This window comes from Anabrus simplex, chromosome 2 (assembly GCF_040414725.1).
Source record: "Anabrus simplex isolate iqAnaSimp1 chromosome 2, ASM4041472v1, whole genome shotgun sequence".
NCBI classification, from domain to species: Eukaryota; Metazoa; Arthropoda; class Insecta; order Orthoptera; family Tettigoniidae; genus Anabrus; species Anabrus simplex.
The window spans coordinates 621228128-621244394 of record NC_090266.1 but is presented as its reverse complement, the minus strand read 5'-3'; positions in this window follow the sequence as shown (position 1 = coordinate 621244394).

The following is a 16267-nucleotide window of genomic DNA, read 5'->3' as shown; positions in this document are numbered from 1 at the left end:
GAGGGATCCCACCTCTACCGCCTCAAGGGCAGTGTCCTGGAGCGTGCGATTTTGGGTCGGGGATACAACTGGGGAGAATGACCAGCACCTCTCCCAGGCGGGGGATGGGAAGATTGAAAAGGATAGACAAGGAAGAGGGAAGGAAGCATCCGTGGCCTTAAGTTAGGTACCATCCCGGCATTTTCCTGGAGGAGAAGTGGGAAACTACGCAAAACCACTTCGAGAATGGCCCCGGTTCCAGCCCTCGTACCACTTTTCAAATTTCGCGGCAGAGCCGGGAAACGAACCCGGGCCTCCGGGGGTGGAAGCTAATCACACTAACCACTACACCACAGAGACGGACAATAATAATAATACTTAGAAAAATTATGGGAGATGCCCAGACTGAAAGTGGATGGAAACTTGGGAGCAACAAAGAAGTTTACCAGAAGGTTTGGAAAGAATCTCGGAGACCACGAAAAAAGGAGATTGCCGGATCTCGGACATCTGTACAGAATGAACGCAAACAGACTTACAGAGCAGACATTTGATTACTTCTGGAGAGAAAAGACCACTACAGCATGGATTAAGGAAACAAAGAAGGATATGGAATACTTAAACATCTCGGAGGTCCAACTATTAGAAAGGAATACACTGAGGAACTCAGTGAAAATTTTGGAAGGGTTTTAAGCCGCAGGACGAAGTAAGAAGCCCGAAAGAGCCTGTACAGATGAACAACGGAAGCAGGCCAGCGAACGAAGGAAGGAGTATTGGACACGGAGAAAACTCCGCACGAAGAGAAAGAAATGTTGTAGCTTGATCCTAAGTGGTCCGTTCGCTTCTAAAAAAACACATTTGTTTCAATTTGAGCTTTACTTAAAGAAATTCGAAACTTTTAACAATAAAAAATAATGTTTTTTGGTATTATTTACCGGACGAGTTGGTCGTGTGGTTAGGGGCGCGTGGCTGTGAGCTTGCATCCGGGAGATAGTGGGTTCGAATCCCACGGTCGGCAGCCCTGAAGATGGTTTTATGTGGTTTCCCATTTTCACACCAGGCAAATGCTGGGGCTGTACCTTAATTAAGGCCATGGCCGCTTCCTTCAAACTCCTAGACCGTCAACTAGATCATTGTATGGAAGTCCTGAGTGCCCTTTCACCCATAAAAATGACACACATTTTCCACGTGATTTCATGACAGACGATAATTCTAATATTTCATAGGTGTAGGAGTGTGTTGGTATATTTCTTCGAGGATGTCCAAATTTCCCAATAGCACTTTGAGAATCTGAAATGATAAGTATCTTATGAAAATTTCTTGATTGTGAGTAACGCAGTGTCTCCCGGATGGTGACAAGTTCAACAGTGTAGATGGGTGCTTCAACGGGAATAGAAAAATGACCGTATTCCTGTGTTTGCACGCAAAAAATATGCAACACCAACTGAATCTGTAAACTTTGCACCGTCAGTATAAATGTGGATGTAGTCTGACCAGGTAGATTCTATAAAATCAATTACGTGTTTATTTGGGGCAGGGTTTTTGGTAGGTACCTCGGTACATAATATGTAAAAGCTGGAGATATCGAGCAGGCGTAGTTAACTGGAATTTCGGAATTGTGTGGGACTTCAAAGTCAAGGGTATACAGAACGGTTCTCTGAAACATTCTAGAAGTAGAGGTGGATGTTTTCCATACTGGTTATGCAGAAGGTGCAAGCTCTTGAATAACGGGTGATCCTCCAGTGTAGAACGTTGAAGGAGAAATTTTGTTGTCAGTAGTTTCCTTCTCAAGTGCAGGGTTAGTCCATGAGCTTCGACCTGTAGAACATTTGTAGGCGTTGACGGCATAGTACCAAGACATACTCTGAGAGCACGAAGTTGCAGGACATTTGATTTCTCCAGAACATACTTCCGAGCGTTGCTGTACAACACACTGCCATAGTCAATAACTGTCCGTATCAAGGAACGGTAAAGAATTAGCAAAGAGGTGGGAGCAGCGCCCCACAAAGTGCGGATCAAGAAACGAAGGATGTTCAGTGCATGCGGTGCCGGGTCTGGATGTAAGCAATATGTCCACTCCAAGTTAGTTTGCTATCCAAATGAATCCCCAAGAGGCGGACAGTAGACTTCACAGGAAAAGAATGTGGTCCAAGTTGAACTGTACGAGACTAAAGAACCAGTTTCTTTTTGGTGAATATAATTACTGATGATTTTGAAAGAGAAAGTGCAAGTACACTCTGTGTAGTCCATTCTTGACGACATCGTGACACTGTGTGCAGACCCTGAAGAATAATTATCAAATTGACTGAAGATGTATAAATGTAGACGTCATCAGCATATTGCAAGGCACGGATGGCGGGACTAAATATTGCGTCCAAGACAGAGGTGTAGATAGCATACAGTAAGGGACTTAATACACTGCCGTGTGGGAGGCCTTTAGAGACTGTACGCGGTCCAATAAAAGTTTGTCCGTTTCGAACGTGTATGGTGCGTTCTTTAATCAAAGTCGCAGTCCCGAAGATAAGAGTTCTTGGTAGTTTCAATGCAGCTAACATACGCAGCAGTAGAGACACGTCCACATTGTTGTAAGCAGAACCAATGTCCAAGCAAAGTGCGGCCAGATAACCCCGAGTTCGGAAAGTACGCTCGATGTTAGTCGTGAGTATGCTCAAATGATCCATGGTTCCACGTTCTCTTCGAAATCCATGTTGAGATACAGTCAGTAACCTGTAGTGTTCCAGAAATCACTCTAATCTGTTTTCAACCATCCGTTCTAGTGTTTTAACCACGCAAGAGGATAAAACTATTGGTCGGTAAGGTGTTATCTTGAGGATCCTTACCGGGCTTTGTTATGGGTAGCACTATTTGAGTAGTCTAGTCTTCCGGTAGTGGGCCATGTGTCCATATGGAATTAAAAATCTGGACAAGGAGAATTTGAGCCGAGAGAGGCAATTTACTAAGCATGGAGTGTTGCATTTTGTCCTTTCCCGCAGTAGTATTGCTACAGTCTTTAAGAGCCCACTGAAACTCATGCAGTGTAAAAGATCGTGTGAGGAAGTGATTGGGATCGTCGTCCACTGTATCTATGGGTTGAGACCCGAACGGAGGTGCAATAATGTCAACAAACTGTTCTCCCAGCTCTGCAATGTCGGACGGAAAAGATGTAGTGTGGCTATCCGTCCGGAGGCCTCTGATTTGCAACCATACTGTAGTTAGAGGGATATCTCTTTTAATACGTTCACAAAAACTCCTCCAGCTTTGACGTTTTCGTTGTTTCAAGTAACGTTTCACTTTGGCATTCGTCTCTTGGTGCAACACATAATTATTCCAAGAAGGTTGTTGTCGGTACTGGTTAAAAGCTTGCTTACGCTTTGCAATCATCAATGAACATCCTCGGTCCAACCAAGGGTTTGGAGGTCCTCTTTGAAGTGTCTATGGGTGCTTTTCAGGTATTGAAAGGTTGGCGGAAGGATTTATTATTTTCAGGAAAGCAGTGTAGCCTTCTAACTGGGTTAACGGAGTCCACAATAACTGGAGATCGTTGTCGATTTTAGAAGAGTAGGCGTACCAATCTGCAAGTTGTGTATTCCACATGGTGGATGGGTAAATAGTGCATTGTGGGATATAAAGGTTATGCAACAACATTTCAATCGAATAATGGTTCGAACCTATGACATACGGCAAAGTTTTCCAGGGCACTATGTTCAAGAGAGTAGAAGAACACAGTGTAACATCAACAGAAGAAGGACGCTGTCCAAGTCGTGGGACGGGAGTTGGAGATTCATCATTTAAGGTGACAAATTTCAATTCGTCGAGATTATTTAACAGGGCAGTACCCGCAGAATCGGTGAACGCACAATCTAAGGCTTCACAATGTGCATTTAGGTCGCCACATATTAAGTGTGGCGGGTCGAGTTGTGATAGCAGAGTGTACCATTCATTAGCCTCAATCACACATCGAGGAGGGCAATACATTGATAGCAGTATAAAAGGCTTGGGAGGCAAGTCTTATCCGTACAGCTACGCCTGGAAAGACGGCACTTGTCTAAAGTTCAGAGGGATTACCTTATGTCGTACTTGAGAGGAAATACTGAGGGCTGTTCTACCGTAACCATCCACATGATCATCTCTGTACACTATGACACCTCAAAACCACACCTCCAAACCTGGAGATGTCCAACTTTCAGATATGACAACGACAGAAATCTGCCGGTCATGAATCTCCTTTAATAAACTGTCTTTGTTAGCTATCAAATAATGAGCGCCCCACTGTAATGTTTTTAGATTAATTGCCATTGTTAATCCACCGAGAAATCATTTCACGTAATTCTTCAGACGTTGGAGGGCCTATCGAAGATGAGGCTATTCCTTGTAAAATATGTAAAATAAGATTGTGAACATTGGATATTAAGACATCCATCACAAAAGGAGAATTAATCTTTGAAACAGAGTTATCCACGTTCATTTGGGAGTGAATACGATGAGGTTGAGGCGTGTAGGGGTTTTGTCTTATGGGGCCTTTTGGAAGTTCACGAGGGGAATACAACAGAGGTGGTGGCTCATAAGCACGGGAGACAGGTGGTGGGGCTAGGCGCGGTTTTTTGAAGGCAGTGAATCTATTAGGGCGCTGCGTTAGGTGCGAGGGGATGGTCCGTTCATCTTCGATGGGAAGGGTTGATCCTACTACCTCTGCGTAGGGTCGGTGTTCCAAAACGTTGATTGCGTCCTTGAAAGGAATATTCCTAGTAGCTGATATTTCTTTCACCTTCTGATGTTTAGAGTACTTTGAACAATCTTTACTTGTGGCGAGATGTGCACCATTACAATGTACACACACTAATTGCACGGATGAGCACTGAGCTACAGGGTGCTGATTACCACATTTAGCGCATCTTCCCGGTGAACGACAGTATAGCTGAGTGTGGCCAAACCGTACACACTTAAAACATTGACGTACAGGAGCAACGTATGAGGTGACCTCACACCGCATACCGTAAATAGACACACTGTCCGGCAAAAACTGGGAATCGAATTGTACTACACATGTTTGCGGAGGGATACTCGCTTGTGTGCCATTGTGATGGATTTTCTTCATCATACATCGTACCTTGAGAATGCTTATGGGGGAACAAATGTTCTGTAGGAACTCTTCGTCATCTAGACTGACATCAACGTTACAGATAACCCCTTGGCGAGTAAGTACATGAGCTGGAACATAAGCTTGCAATTGTTTCTCGGCAAACACTTGCTACAAGTAAGTTGGCAGCTCGAGCTGTTTTTAATTCAATCTTGATTCTGTTCCTTCCAATCGGGCTAATGTTCGAAATTCTATACCTAATTGTTGGCATACTAATGTAAAGCAATTTTCCCAATCCCATGGGATGAAATTTTCCAATATTGCCTGCCGTACCATCTACGTAAATGTAGAATGGGCCAGAAGAATCGTCATTGTATCTATTGTTTTTGTTATTCGCATAGGGGGAAGGGCGCGTGTTAACTGTACTTGGAAGTTTTTCTGATGAAAGCAAAGATATATGTTTACCTTGTAATTCGGAGGTGGTTGTCGCGAACTTTTTTCTTTGTTGTGTGGCTGGTGATCCATCGGATGCTTCTGGACTGTATTGCTTCGAAGTTCCATTTCTACGTCGTAATGCTGGTTTTCACTGAGGGCGAGGAGAGCTGCCTTCACTGTAGAATGTAAAGAAGGCGTGGGAAGATCCTCTGTGCCATTATTCGGTTGAATAGGGGGAGGGCCTCCCTCCCTGTATATTCCACCGTCCATCAGTAAAACACGTTTCACTTAAGTATAAGTCACTGTAGTAAATAACTGAAATAGTATTAGATTTGTAGCACAAACAAACAATACACTTGCTACACTGTGTTCCGTTCGCCCGAGTCAAATACGTAACCACGTGCGGTGAGCTCAGCTGGCGCGACCTACCCGGTGCGCTACGAAAACAGTCTGTGGGATGAAATTCGACCCCTGGTATATCTGCCATCGTCCGTCACTGGGGAAACGTTACAGGGGCATGTTCTCTGATCAGTTTCCAGTAGCAAGGAAATGTACCTGCCCATCGCTCCCGAATTGTGGCCGATTGGTTCAATGAACACTCCACAGACATGGGGATGTTTACCAAGTCTCGAAGGTCACCCGACCTCAGTCCTATTGAGCACCTCTGAGAAGCTATCGAGATGGATCTGCGCACCCAGGACCCTAATGCAACAACTCTCCATGCATTATAGGAAGTTGTGTTGCGGCCATGGGTCAATATGATTCCATAACGCCGTCCATAACTTGTAGAGTCCATGTCACGCATTCATCAGGGCGCAAGGGGACACTACACGCTATTAGCTAGGTATCTCTAATTCAATTGCTCATCAGTGTACACTTAATTCATAGCAACTAATAAGCACACCACCATTAGTAACAAGTACTAATAGCAAACAAGGTCGCAATGCGACCTACAGTTTTACGTGGAAGGTGGACCAGAAAGACATAGTGTTTCATTTACAAGAATCTCACATCCAATGATCGGAATTTTAGTCTCAGCTAGCGGCCATGTGAATGAACCACCGCGCCCGCAGGTTCATACATTCATTTCACTTTGGTATAAATTAGTTTATAATGGCATTCCTTGAGATAATCAGTAGGACAAAGGAACGAGCACTTCTCCCTAACGGTGGACAGCATGTGATTAATACAAGAAGCTACCACGGGCCCTGTTTGTCGTATTTTGTTACTCTTACTTCTTTCGATGCTCACCAATACTGTGATATATACAATTCATATACCGCCGCTGAGAAAGCAATACCGCGTACCTTCCTCTCCATTATTTTCCCTAAAATCGATCACGCCTCTCGACCATGTATGGATATGCAGTCCATCGGAACAACTTTCGTTGTGTCCATTTTCCTGTGCAGATGTTTAAAGGAAAATGAACCTTACCGTCCGTACTGTTGGAATGTATGCTTGCATGACGTATTTACGCATTCCTGCAATGTGATATATTTAAGGCTCATTTTCCTTTACACATTAGCATAGGAAATTTGTTCTGATGGACTGCATACCTATATGCCCCCGGGAGGCGTGATCATTCTTAAGGGAAACAATGGATAGGAATATACGTGTTAATACTTCCTCAGCGACGATATACTGGGTGATTTTCTATTTTTTACAATTTGCTTTACGTCGCGCCGATGTAGATAGGCCATATGGCAACGATTGGATAGGGATGGCCTAGTAGTGGAAAAGAAGCGGCCATGGCCTTAACTTAGGCACAGCTCCAGCATTTGCCTGGTGTGAAAATGGGAAACCGAAGAAAAACATTTTCAGGGCTGCCGACAGTGGGATTCGAACTCACTATCTCCCGGATGCAAACTCACAGCTGCGCACCCTTAACAACACGGCCAACTCACCCGGTACTGGGTGATTTAAAAGCTTGCGCAGAAGCTGAGTAGCTCATAGAGGGGTCGAAATACAACAACCTTCGAAAAGGAACGTGTAGCATAGGACGGAACTAAGCGCCAAGGCAAGCCTGGGAATGTCGGCAATGATATAGGCTACTGGACAATTTATTTTATTTATTTTCTCGAATTGCTCTACATTCGTCATCAATATAGAACTGACAGCAATGGAATGGTAGTCGTTTGTGCACTCAGTGAAGTTCGGTTCAGGGGTCTTGGACTCGATTTTCGGCCGGAAGATTTTAAGATACATTACAGACATTTACTTTGTATACCTCATATCTTTATGATAATCGATCTCTCCAGTATAACTTACGACATGATACTGGAACTTTGTTACATCCTCCATGGGGCATCTCTAAGCTACTTCTTCTATCAGCTACGTGGAAGTGTTTGAAATATGTTGTTAAATATCCATTTAGCTGCAGTCTTCTAAGACGAGGAATGACAAAGCTGCTTTATGAGCTTGCAGTACATACGGTATAATGTCAATATATTTCGAACAAAGGAAGAAAGTACAGCATGGCTCAGATTTCAGCCACGGTTTTTAAAATCACGACAATGACTGAGAATAAACGAAAGAACAAACAAACAAACAAACAAACAAACAAACAAGCAAAAATACAAAATCATGAGTTACAAGATCCTTCAACTACTATCAGAACACTAGAAGTTCACTCTAAAAAAATCCAAACTAGCGGCACGTCAGTCACAGGCACTCTGTTTATAAGATAGTGGGTTCAATTCCAGCTGAGGTTGGTGGCATTTGAGAATGCCTGAATGCGAAAACACCATGCCGATAGTTTGCGGCACATTATTGAACTTCTGAAGGATAAACTTACCACATCTTGGCATCATTTAAATTCTGCAGTAGTTGAAGGTATTTTTAAGAACAACAACAACAACAACAACAACAACAACAATATTATTATTATTATTATTATTATTATTATTATTATTATTATTATTATTATTATTACAATGAACTGAGATTACATATTTTATCACTAAATTAATGATAATGCTACATAGATTACATGTCTACGTTAATTAACTCTCTAAATACGATTGAAGCCATACAAATAATTTGCCCTCTTATACGTAGGCCTACACTGTAGATAATGCAGCTCACTCACGGATATTGCACGCACTGGTCAGAACAGCCAAGAATACTGACTGGTCGTATTAATAAATTTCCAAGTGATAATTTCTCTTTCTTTCTTCTTTTTCTCCTGGCCTTTTTTAAAAATTATCTGGGGTCAGTACCAAAATGGATTTAAGCCACATTTTAAAGCCTTGGGCCCTACTTGACGCCAACTCTAAATGGAGGAATGTATACAGTTATTGCGTGCTATGTGGTGGTTATCAGGGTGTTGTGCTGTGTTGTGTCTAAATGAAGATGCGAATTAAGACGATCATAACTGAGCTCGATAGCTGCAGTTGCTTAAGTGCGGCCAGTATCCAGTAATCGGGAGATAGTGGGTTCGAACCCCACTGTCGGCAGTCCTGAAGATGGTTTTCCGTGGTTTCCCATTTTCACACCAGGCAAATGCTGGGGCTGTACCTTAATTAAGGCCACGGCCGCTTCCTTCCCATTCCTAGGCCATTCCTGTCCCATCGTCGCCATAAGACCTATCTGTGTCGGTGCGACGCAAAGCAAAATTGCAAAAAAAAAAAAAAAAAAAAAAAAAGTAGACGATCACAAACACCCTGTCCCACACGCGTCTAAAAATCCTAGGCCCTGCGGCGAATTGAATGCCGAAACCTACGAACCGAAGGCAATTACAGTCTCTCAGGTGGGAGATTCCCCATCTGTTGTTTTCCTGGCATTTTCTTAAATGATCGCAAAGAAATTGGAAATTTATTGAACATCTCCCTTGGTAAGTTATTCCAATACCTAACTCCCCCACCTATAAACGAATATTTGCCGCAATTTGTCCAAATGGACACGACAGTTCATTTCAAACTTCCACATACCGGGCGAGTTGGCCGTGCGGTTAGGGGCGCGCAGCTGTGAGCTTGCATCTGGGAGATAGTGGGTTCGAGCCTCACTGTCGGCAGCCCTGAAGATGGTTTTCTGTGGTTTCCCGTTTTCACACCATGCAAATGCTGGGGCTGTAGCTTGATTAAGGCCACGGCCTCTTCCTTCCCACTCCTAGCCCTTTCCTCTCCCATCGTCGCTATAAAACATATCTATGTCGGTGCGACGTAAAGCCAATTAAAAAGAACTTCCACATTCACTGGCCGGGATTAAAACCGTGTTCGCTTTGGTGAAGCGCCAGTTGTTATGTCACTCGGCTATAAGGCCCTCTGAATTGTTTGATCAACTGTCATTCAGTTTTCGAAGCTTTAACATTCTAAGATGTGCAATAAAATATTATGCGGAACTTAAAATATGAACGAGGTTGCCATGAGGAGGATGTTACTGTTTATCAGGCTGCATTGAATCATATTATAATAGAATCAAAACATGAGACTTTAACTGTGTGTTATTCGCTCATGCCTTTGCTGGCGAGATGTAGTGTTTACAGTACACTATGTCTTCTGGTATGGGCTAGAATAAATTTGTTACTTTCTTTAACCTGTCTCAGTCTCATTTTTCGATTTGACAATACGATAATGCTAGGAAGTGATGCTAGTAATACTATTCCTGATGCAGCAAGTCCCTGCTATGAATGTGTGAAAATATTGCTCATTGGGTCGGTTGGTGCATGCATTTCAGCGGGCTTGGCAGACTTATATGTAATAGCAACTTCTGGCTCCGCGAGGAAAGCAACGGGACACTACCTTAATCCCCAATTACCTTGTGTGCCGCTTCACTGAAGCCTAGGCTATCTAAACAGCTGTTGGTGGTGCGATAGAGGAACAAACCAGCCTTCGAGCTGAATACCCAACATGCACATACATGATTAGCTCGGGCACTGGGTGTTTGTGTTTGTCAAAAAACATTCCTCTTCATATGCACACAACTCACCACACCATCAACCAGCACTTTGTCTTCTGGTATATGCGAGAACAAATTTGTCACTTTCATTGACCTGTCTCAGTCTCTACCTTGGCTACGGCGATATGAAAGTGACTGAGGTATGAGTGATGCTAGTAATGCAGCCAGTCTCCGTTATGAATGGTGTGAAAATGTCGCTCATAGGGTCGGCTGGTGCATGCATTTCAGTGGGCTTGGCAGACTTATATGTAACAGCAACTTCTGGCTCGGTGAGAATAGAACGAGAAATTTCCTCACGCCTCATTTCCCTACAATGCTTCTTCAGTGACCACTAGGTCATCTATGACAGCTAATGACGGAGCTATTTTGGATCAAACCAGCCTTCGAGCTGAATACCCAACATACTAACACATGAAAAAGAGGATATGTGTAGTGATAGCGTGTGAAGAAGAAACAATAATTATATTTCTTTGGAAAGACAAACAGAATATAATGCAAATCCAATTTATTTTCTTCGGCTTATTTTATAATATAAATAATTATGTATCTCAATAATTATCAACGTCATAACTTTGCTTATGTTTAAAGAACATTCTAAATATGTTTTATAAAAAAGAATATTTCCCTTGAGTGCAAAGTTTAGTTTCTTAAAGGAAGAACAAATTTGCTTTCGTTTGTATGCGGAATGTTAACAGTTTTGTATTTAAACAATGCTATTTTCTCTCTTTTGAAAAGCGTAATATTTGTAGTTACCTTAGTTTCATATAAAGCCCTCAAACTATGTGTTCTCAGACACTGAGACGGAGCGTCACAAATACTTCATATTTGTAGTTATGTAAAATCTTCTGGTTCTTTTCGAATTGAGAGTGCACAGATTTCCTATTCAGTTCAGAATATGGCGATGGACGTGATCGAATAAACCGCAGTTAGAGTCAAGCGACAACGAATCACTAGTTGCAATGACTGCTGTAACATCCCAACAGGTGGCACATGAATTACGAGCTGTAATATCAGCCCTTGTCGGAGCAGAACATCCATCTACTGGCGTGGAATCAATTAAAAGGCTTGGGATATTTTTGTATGTGAGCATATGTTTTGAAAGGTATGAGGTGCTGTTGTACAGTAAGTGTACTTGTTCGGCCTACTGCAAGATCCGGATAGTTAATCTGGGACTAAAAAGCACATCTCCTGGAAGGAATACGCTAAAACAAGAGATATACTTTATTCAGTACAGCCGCAGGCAGCACCGAGTTTCTAATCCCGGATCCGAGAGCCAATCGTAATATGGAGCTAGATTTAAACACAAGAATTTCATTCCATTGATCTTAATGTCTCAAACGCAACACGCTACAAACATTAGAAGCTTATATCGGGATTCAAAGATAAATAAGGTTTGCATCAGTCACCAATACTGTATACGGGCTCGTTCAATCCACGAGATTGGACTGAAGCCACTTTAGTCGTGGCTGCTATATAAGAGGGTGAGGGGAATGCTGTAGGCAATAACTCTGTTCAATGGAAAGGGAAGGGGAAGTTCTGTTTGGTCATTTTATAATGTCCCTTTGTGTATTAGAAAGTAAATGCATGATAATGACTTTACTGAAAGAAAAGTATGGAACTGGTTTAAAAAGAGTACCGGTATCGTATAAGATAAATAATAACCTACTAAAACGTCTCGAGTGGCGAGAGCACTTCTTAGATTCAGAAAAGTTAGTACAGATAGGAATATCCTAAAACACATTCCAAACGTTTAGCTTCAGTCCGAATGTTGCTGAAGGTAACAGACGATTAGATCTTCTTCTTCTTCTTCTTCTTTTCTAGCCTATTTCAATACACTGCTGGATATAGGCCTCTTCCATACGCTTCCATCATCTTCGGTCTTGAGCCACTTGGAACCAGCGTGTTCCAGCCAACAGCTTTATGTCGTCGAGCCATCTCTTCTGGTGTCTTCCAATGCCTCTCTTATGCTCCCATGGTCTCCAGTGAACAATCCTAGAGGTCCACCTGTTGTAGTCTTGTCGAGCTACGTGTCCTACCCATTGCCATTTTAGTCTTGCTACTCTCTCTAGGATGTCTGTTAAATTAGTTCTTCTCCTGATGTCCTCTGAACGGATCTTATCCCAAAGGCTGATCCCTAGCATCTGTCGCTCGATGGCTAGTTGTGTTCGCTGAAGCTTGCAAGCACTTTTCTTCGTCAGAGTAATCGTTTCCAGACCGTAAGTAGCAACTGGCAGCACGCACTTATTATAAACCTTGGTCTTCAGGTTAATTGGAACATCCTTGTTGGTGAGGAGGAATCTTAGTTTTCGGAATGTTGTCCAGCTCATACCTATTCTGCGAGGAATTTCTGCACGTTGGTTGTCTTTTCCAAGTTTTATCTTGTGTCCAAGATAGATGTACTCATCGACAGCTTCTATATATTGGTTTCCCATTTTAAGTGGTTGACTGTCTGGGCTTAGTATTTTTGTTTTATTAATATTCATTTCCAAACCAATCTTAGCAGAGGCAGTTTTTAATTCTTGGATCATGCTTTCTAGCACATCTAGATTTTAACTTATGGGCACAATGTCATCGGCAAAACGCAGGTGGTTCAAATATAACCCGTTGATTTTTATTCCTTTATTATCCCAATGGAGGGTTTTGAATACATCTTCCAAGGCAAGGGTAAACAGCTTTGGAGAGATTGTGTCACCTTGTCGAACTCCTTTGCCAACTGGGATTTTATTGATGATGAGGTCTTCGTCCACTCTGACTATCATTGTTGCTTGATCATAAATGTTTTCCAAGAGCTTTATATACCTTGAGTTTATCATGGCATTTTGAAGTGCCTTCATGATTGCCCAAATCTCCACTGAGTCAAAAGCTTTTTTATAATCAATGAAGGCCAGATGAATCTTGATGTTGTTCTCAGTGGTATTCTCAAGAAGAAGACGAATAGTCTGGATGTGTTCAACAGTTGAGAAACCTTTACGAAATCCCGCTTGCTCGGCAGATTGATAAAAATCCAGTTCTCTTGTGAAGCGGTTGGTTACAATTTTAATCAGGAGCTTGTAAAGGTGTGATAACAAACTCACAGGATGATAGTTCTCTAAATTTTCCTTATCACCTTTCTTGAATAGAAGTATCACTTCAGCATTTTTCCAATTTTCTGGTATTCTTCCAGAGTTAATACACTTGTTGATGAGTATTCTCACGGCTTCTAGTAGACCTCTTCTGTTGTAACCAAGGTTGAAATTTACCAACACAACTTTTATTGCCTCACTTTATGATATTTACACAAATAACTGAAATTTATTTTGAAGCAAGAAGGAATATTGAATCTTGAGAAAAGTCTGTCTTTATACAATATGTACAGGTTTACAGTCTTTATATACACTTCTATCTTGAAAAGATAGTCTTTGTGAATTGACACGTTGATAGTCGAGAACTATCTGGCACACTAACATAAATGTCTTTGAGAGTCCTTGTTTGTTGAAGTGCCTGAATTCCTAAAAAGCAAGTTCAATTGATTGAAGAAATTCCACCTAGCGAAACTAAGGGAGCTTGCATAACTTAGGGAATGAAAATGGCTTGTAAAAGAATTACGGAACATAGGCAGCGGAAACAGGTAAGGGAGCGGTGACCAGAGGTGAAACCTCGTACTGCCAGAAATTCAGTCCACCTGGTCGAAGCACATTTTCAAGAGGAGTAGCCTCCGTGCTCGACGTACGGTGTATTCTGGAGCTGGACACCGGGGCGAGTGGGCGAGTGAGCAGACAGGGAGCTCCTATTTATAGTACACTCGATGGTCAGGCACGCGCACTGAGGGCTGCGCGTCGAAGCTAGCAGAATGATACACAGGCGCGCGTGCAGCTGGCTGGCTGGGCGAGAAAGAGAGCGCCGGACATACAACACCCTCCCCTCCTAAATACGCCGGTATGGCGTGAAACGGCGGCGGCGCTGGCGGCGACTGCGATGCTGGGGCGGAGCTGCTGAAGTCTCCGTTGTATTGTCCGGAGCTGGAACTGGGCGGAGTGGCGCTGTCTCGTCCTGAAAGGAACCCATTGTTATTAAATGATCTAAAGCGCGTTCAGCAATAGATTTATCAGGTTTAGCAATAGCATCAATAGCTGGACAGGGACGGTAGCGCAGACGTATCTGATCTTGATGGCGGCAGATACGTTTCTCCGTAGTCTGTATCTCGTATAGACGATGACCCAAAGATCTGCAGATGACTCCAGGTATCCAGAGTGGGTTGGATTTGAATGTCCTGGTGTAGACCTTGTCGTTGAGGGAGAACTTCGTTGGTGATGTCTTATGCTGGGTCGGAAGAGGCTGTAACAGAGAAAGTAAAGTTCTGTGAGGTCGTCCATGGAGCTTCTGTGCAGGAGTGATATTATCAGCGCCGGGTAGGGTTCTGTAGTTGTTTAAGAGTTGGAGCAAGGCTTGGTCTTTAGTTAAGCCTGAAGAGACAGCTTTCTTCATACTTCTTTTAAATGTTTGTACGAAGCGTTCAGCTTCACCATTAGATTGAGGGTGAAAAGGTGGTGCTAGGATATGACGAATGCCATTATGTGTACAAAAGTTCTGAAAAGCAGTAGCTGTAAATTGAGGTCCGTTGTCCGAAATGAGTACTTGCGGTAAACCTTCTGTAGTAAAGATTTTCTGGAGAGCACGAATGGTAGCTTCGGTTGTAGTGGTCGAATGCATATCCACGACATATGGAAAGTTTGACAGTGAATCGATGACTATTAACCACATTGAATTGAGGAAAGGACCTGCGAAATCGATGTGAACTCGTTCCCATGGAGTAGTAGCAGGAGGCCATGAAGCAAGATCAGAAGACGGGGCGTTCTGATTCGTTTGACATTGCTCACAATGACGTATTAGCTTTTCGATGGCGGCATCAATACCGGGCCAGTAGCAGTGTTGACGGGCGAGTTGCTTTGTTCTGGAGATACCCCAATGGCTTTGGTGTAATAATCCGAGAACTTGTTTCTGGAGGCTAAGTGGGATAACCACTCGGAAGATGGTGCCTGCTTCTAGTAATACAACTCCGGCACGAGTCGTGAGACGATGCTGCATACGATGATAAGGTGCCAGGTGGGCAGGAAGTGTGTTCTGAAGAGGCCAACCGTTGCGGATGTAAGTACGTACAGTAGCAAGTGTACTGTCCTTATCCGTAGCTTTAGCTATGCAGGTAGCATCAATAGGAAAACTGGATACAGTATCTTCAAGTTCTATGTCCAACTGAAGACATTCAGATTCTTGAGAATCGAAGGCAGTATCAGGACCAACGGGTAAGCGGGAGAGGGCATCAGCATTACAATGCTGGGATGTGGCTCGATATACAATCTGATAGGAATAATCAGAAAGGAACATGGACCATCTTTGAAGCTTTCTGAGGGAATTCTCTGGGATCTTATTACCAGGATGGAATAAGTGTACGAGAGGCTTATGATCGGTAATGATCAGGAAATGGTTGCCATAGAGATATTCATTGAAACGGCGAATACCAAAGATGATGGCTAAAGCTTCTTTCTCTATCTGTGAGTATCGACGTTGATGGTCATTAAGTGTTTTCGAAGCGAAGGCGATGGGGCGTTCTTGTCCATGACGATCCTTCTGGGAGAGAACGGCACCGACACCGTAGTCTGAAGCGTCAGTAGCTAGCGTGATGATCTTGTCGGGCTGAAAATGAGTGAGTTGTATAGCTTGAATTAAGGCGTTGTTGATTGTTTTCCATGCCTGTTGGCATTGCGGAGTCCACTGAAACTTAACACCTTTTTTACGTAGAGCGTTTAATGGAGCTGCCACCGTAGCGAAGCGTGGAATGAACTTATTATAATAGTTCGCTTTGCCTATGAAGGACTGAAGCTGCTTGAGGTTTTGAGGTGCTGGCAT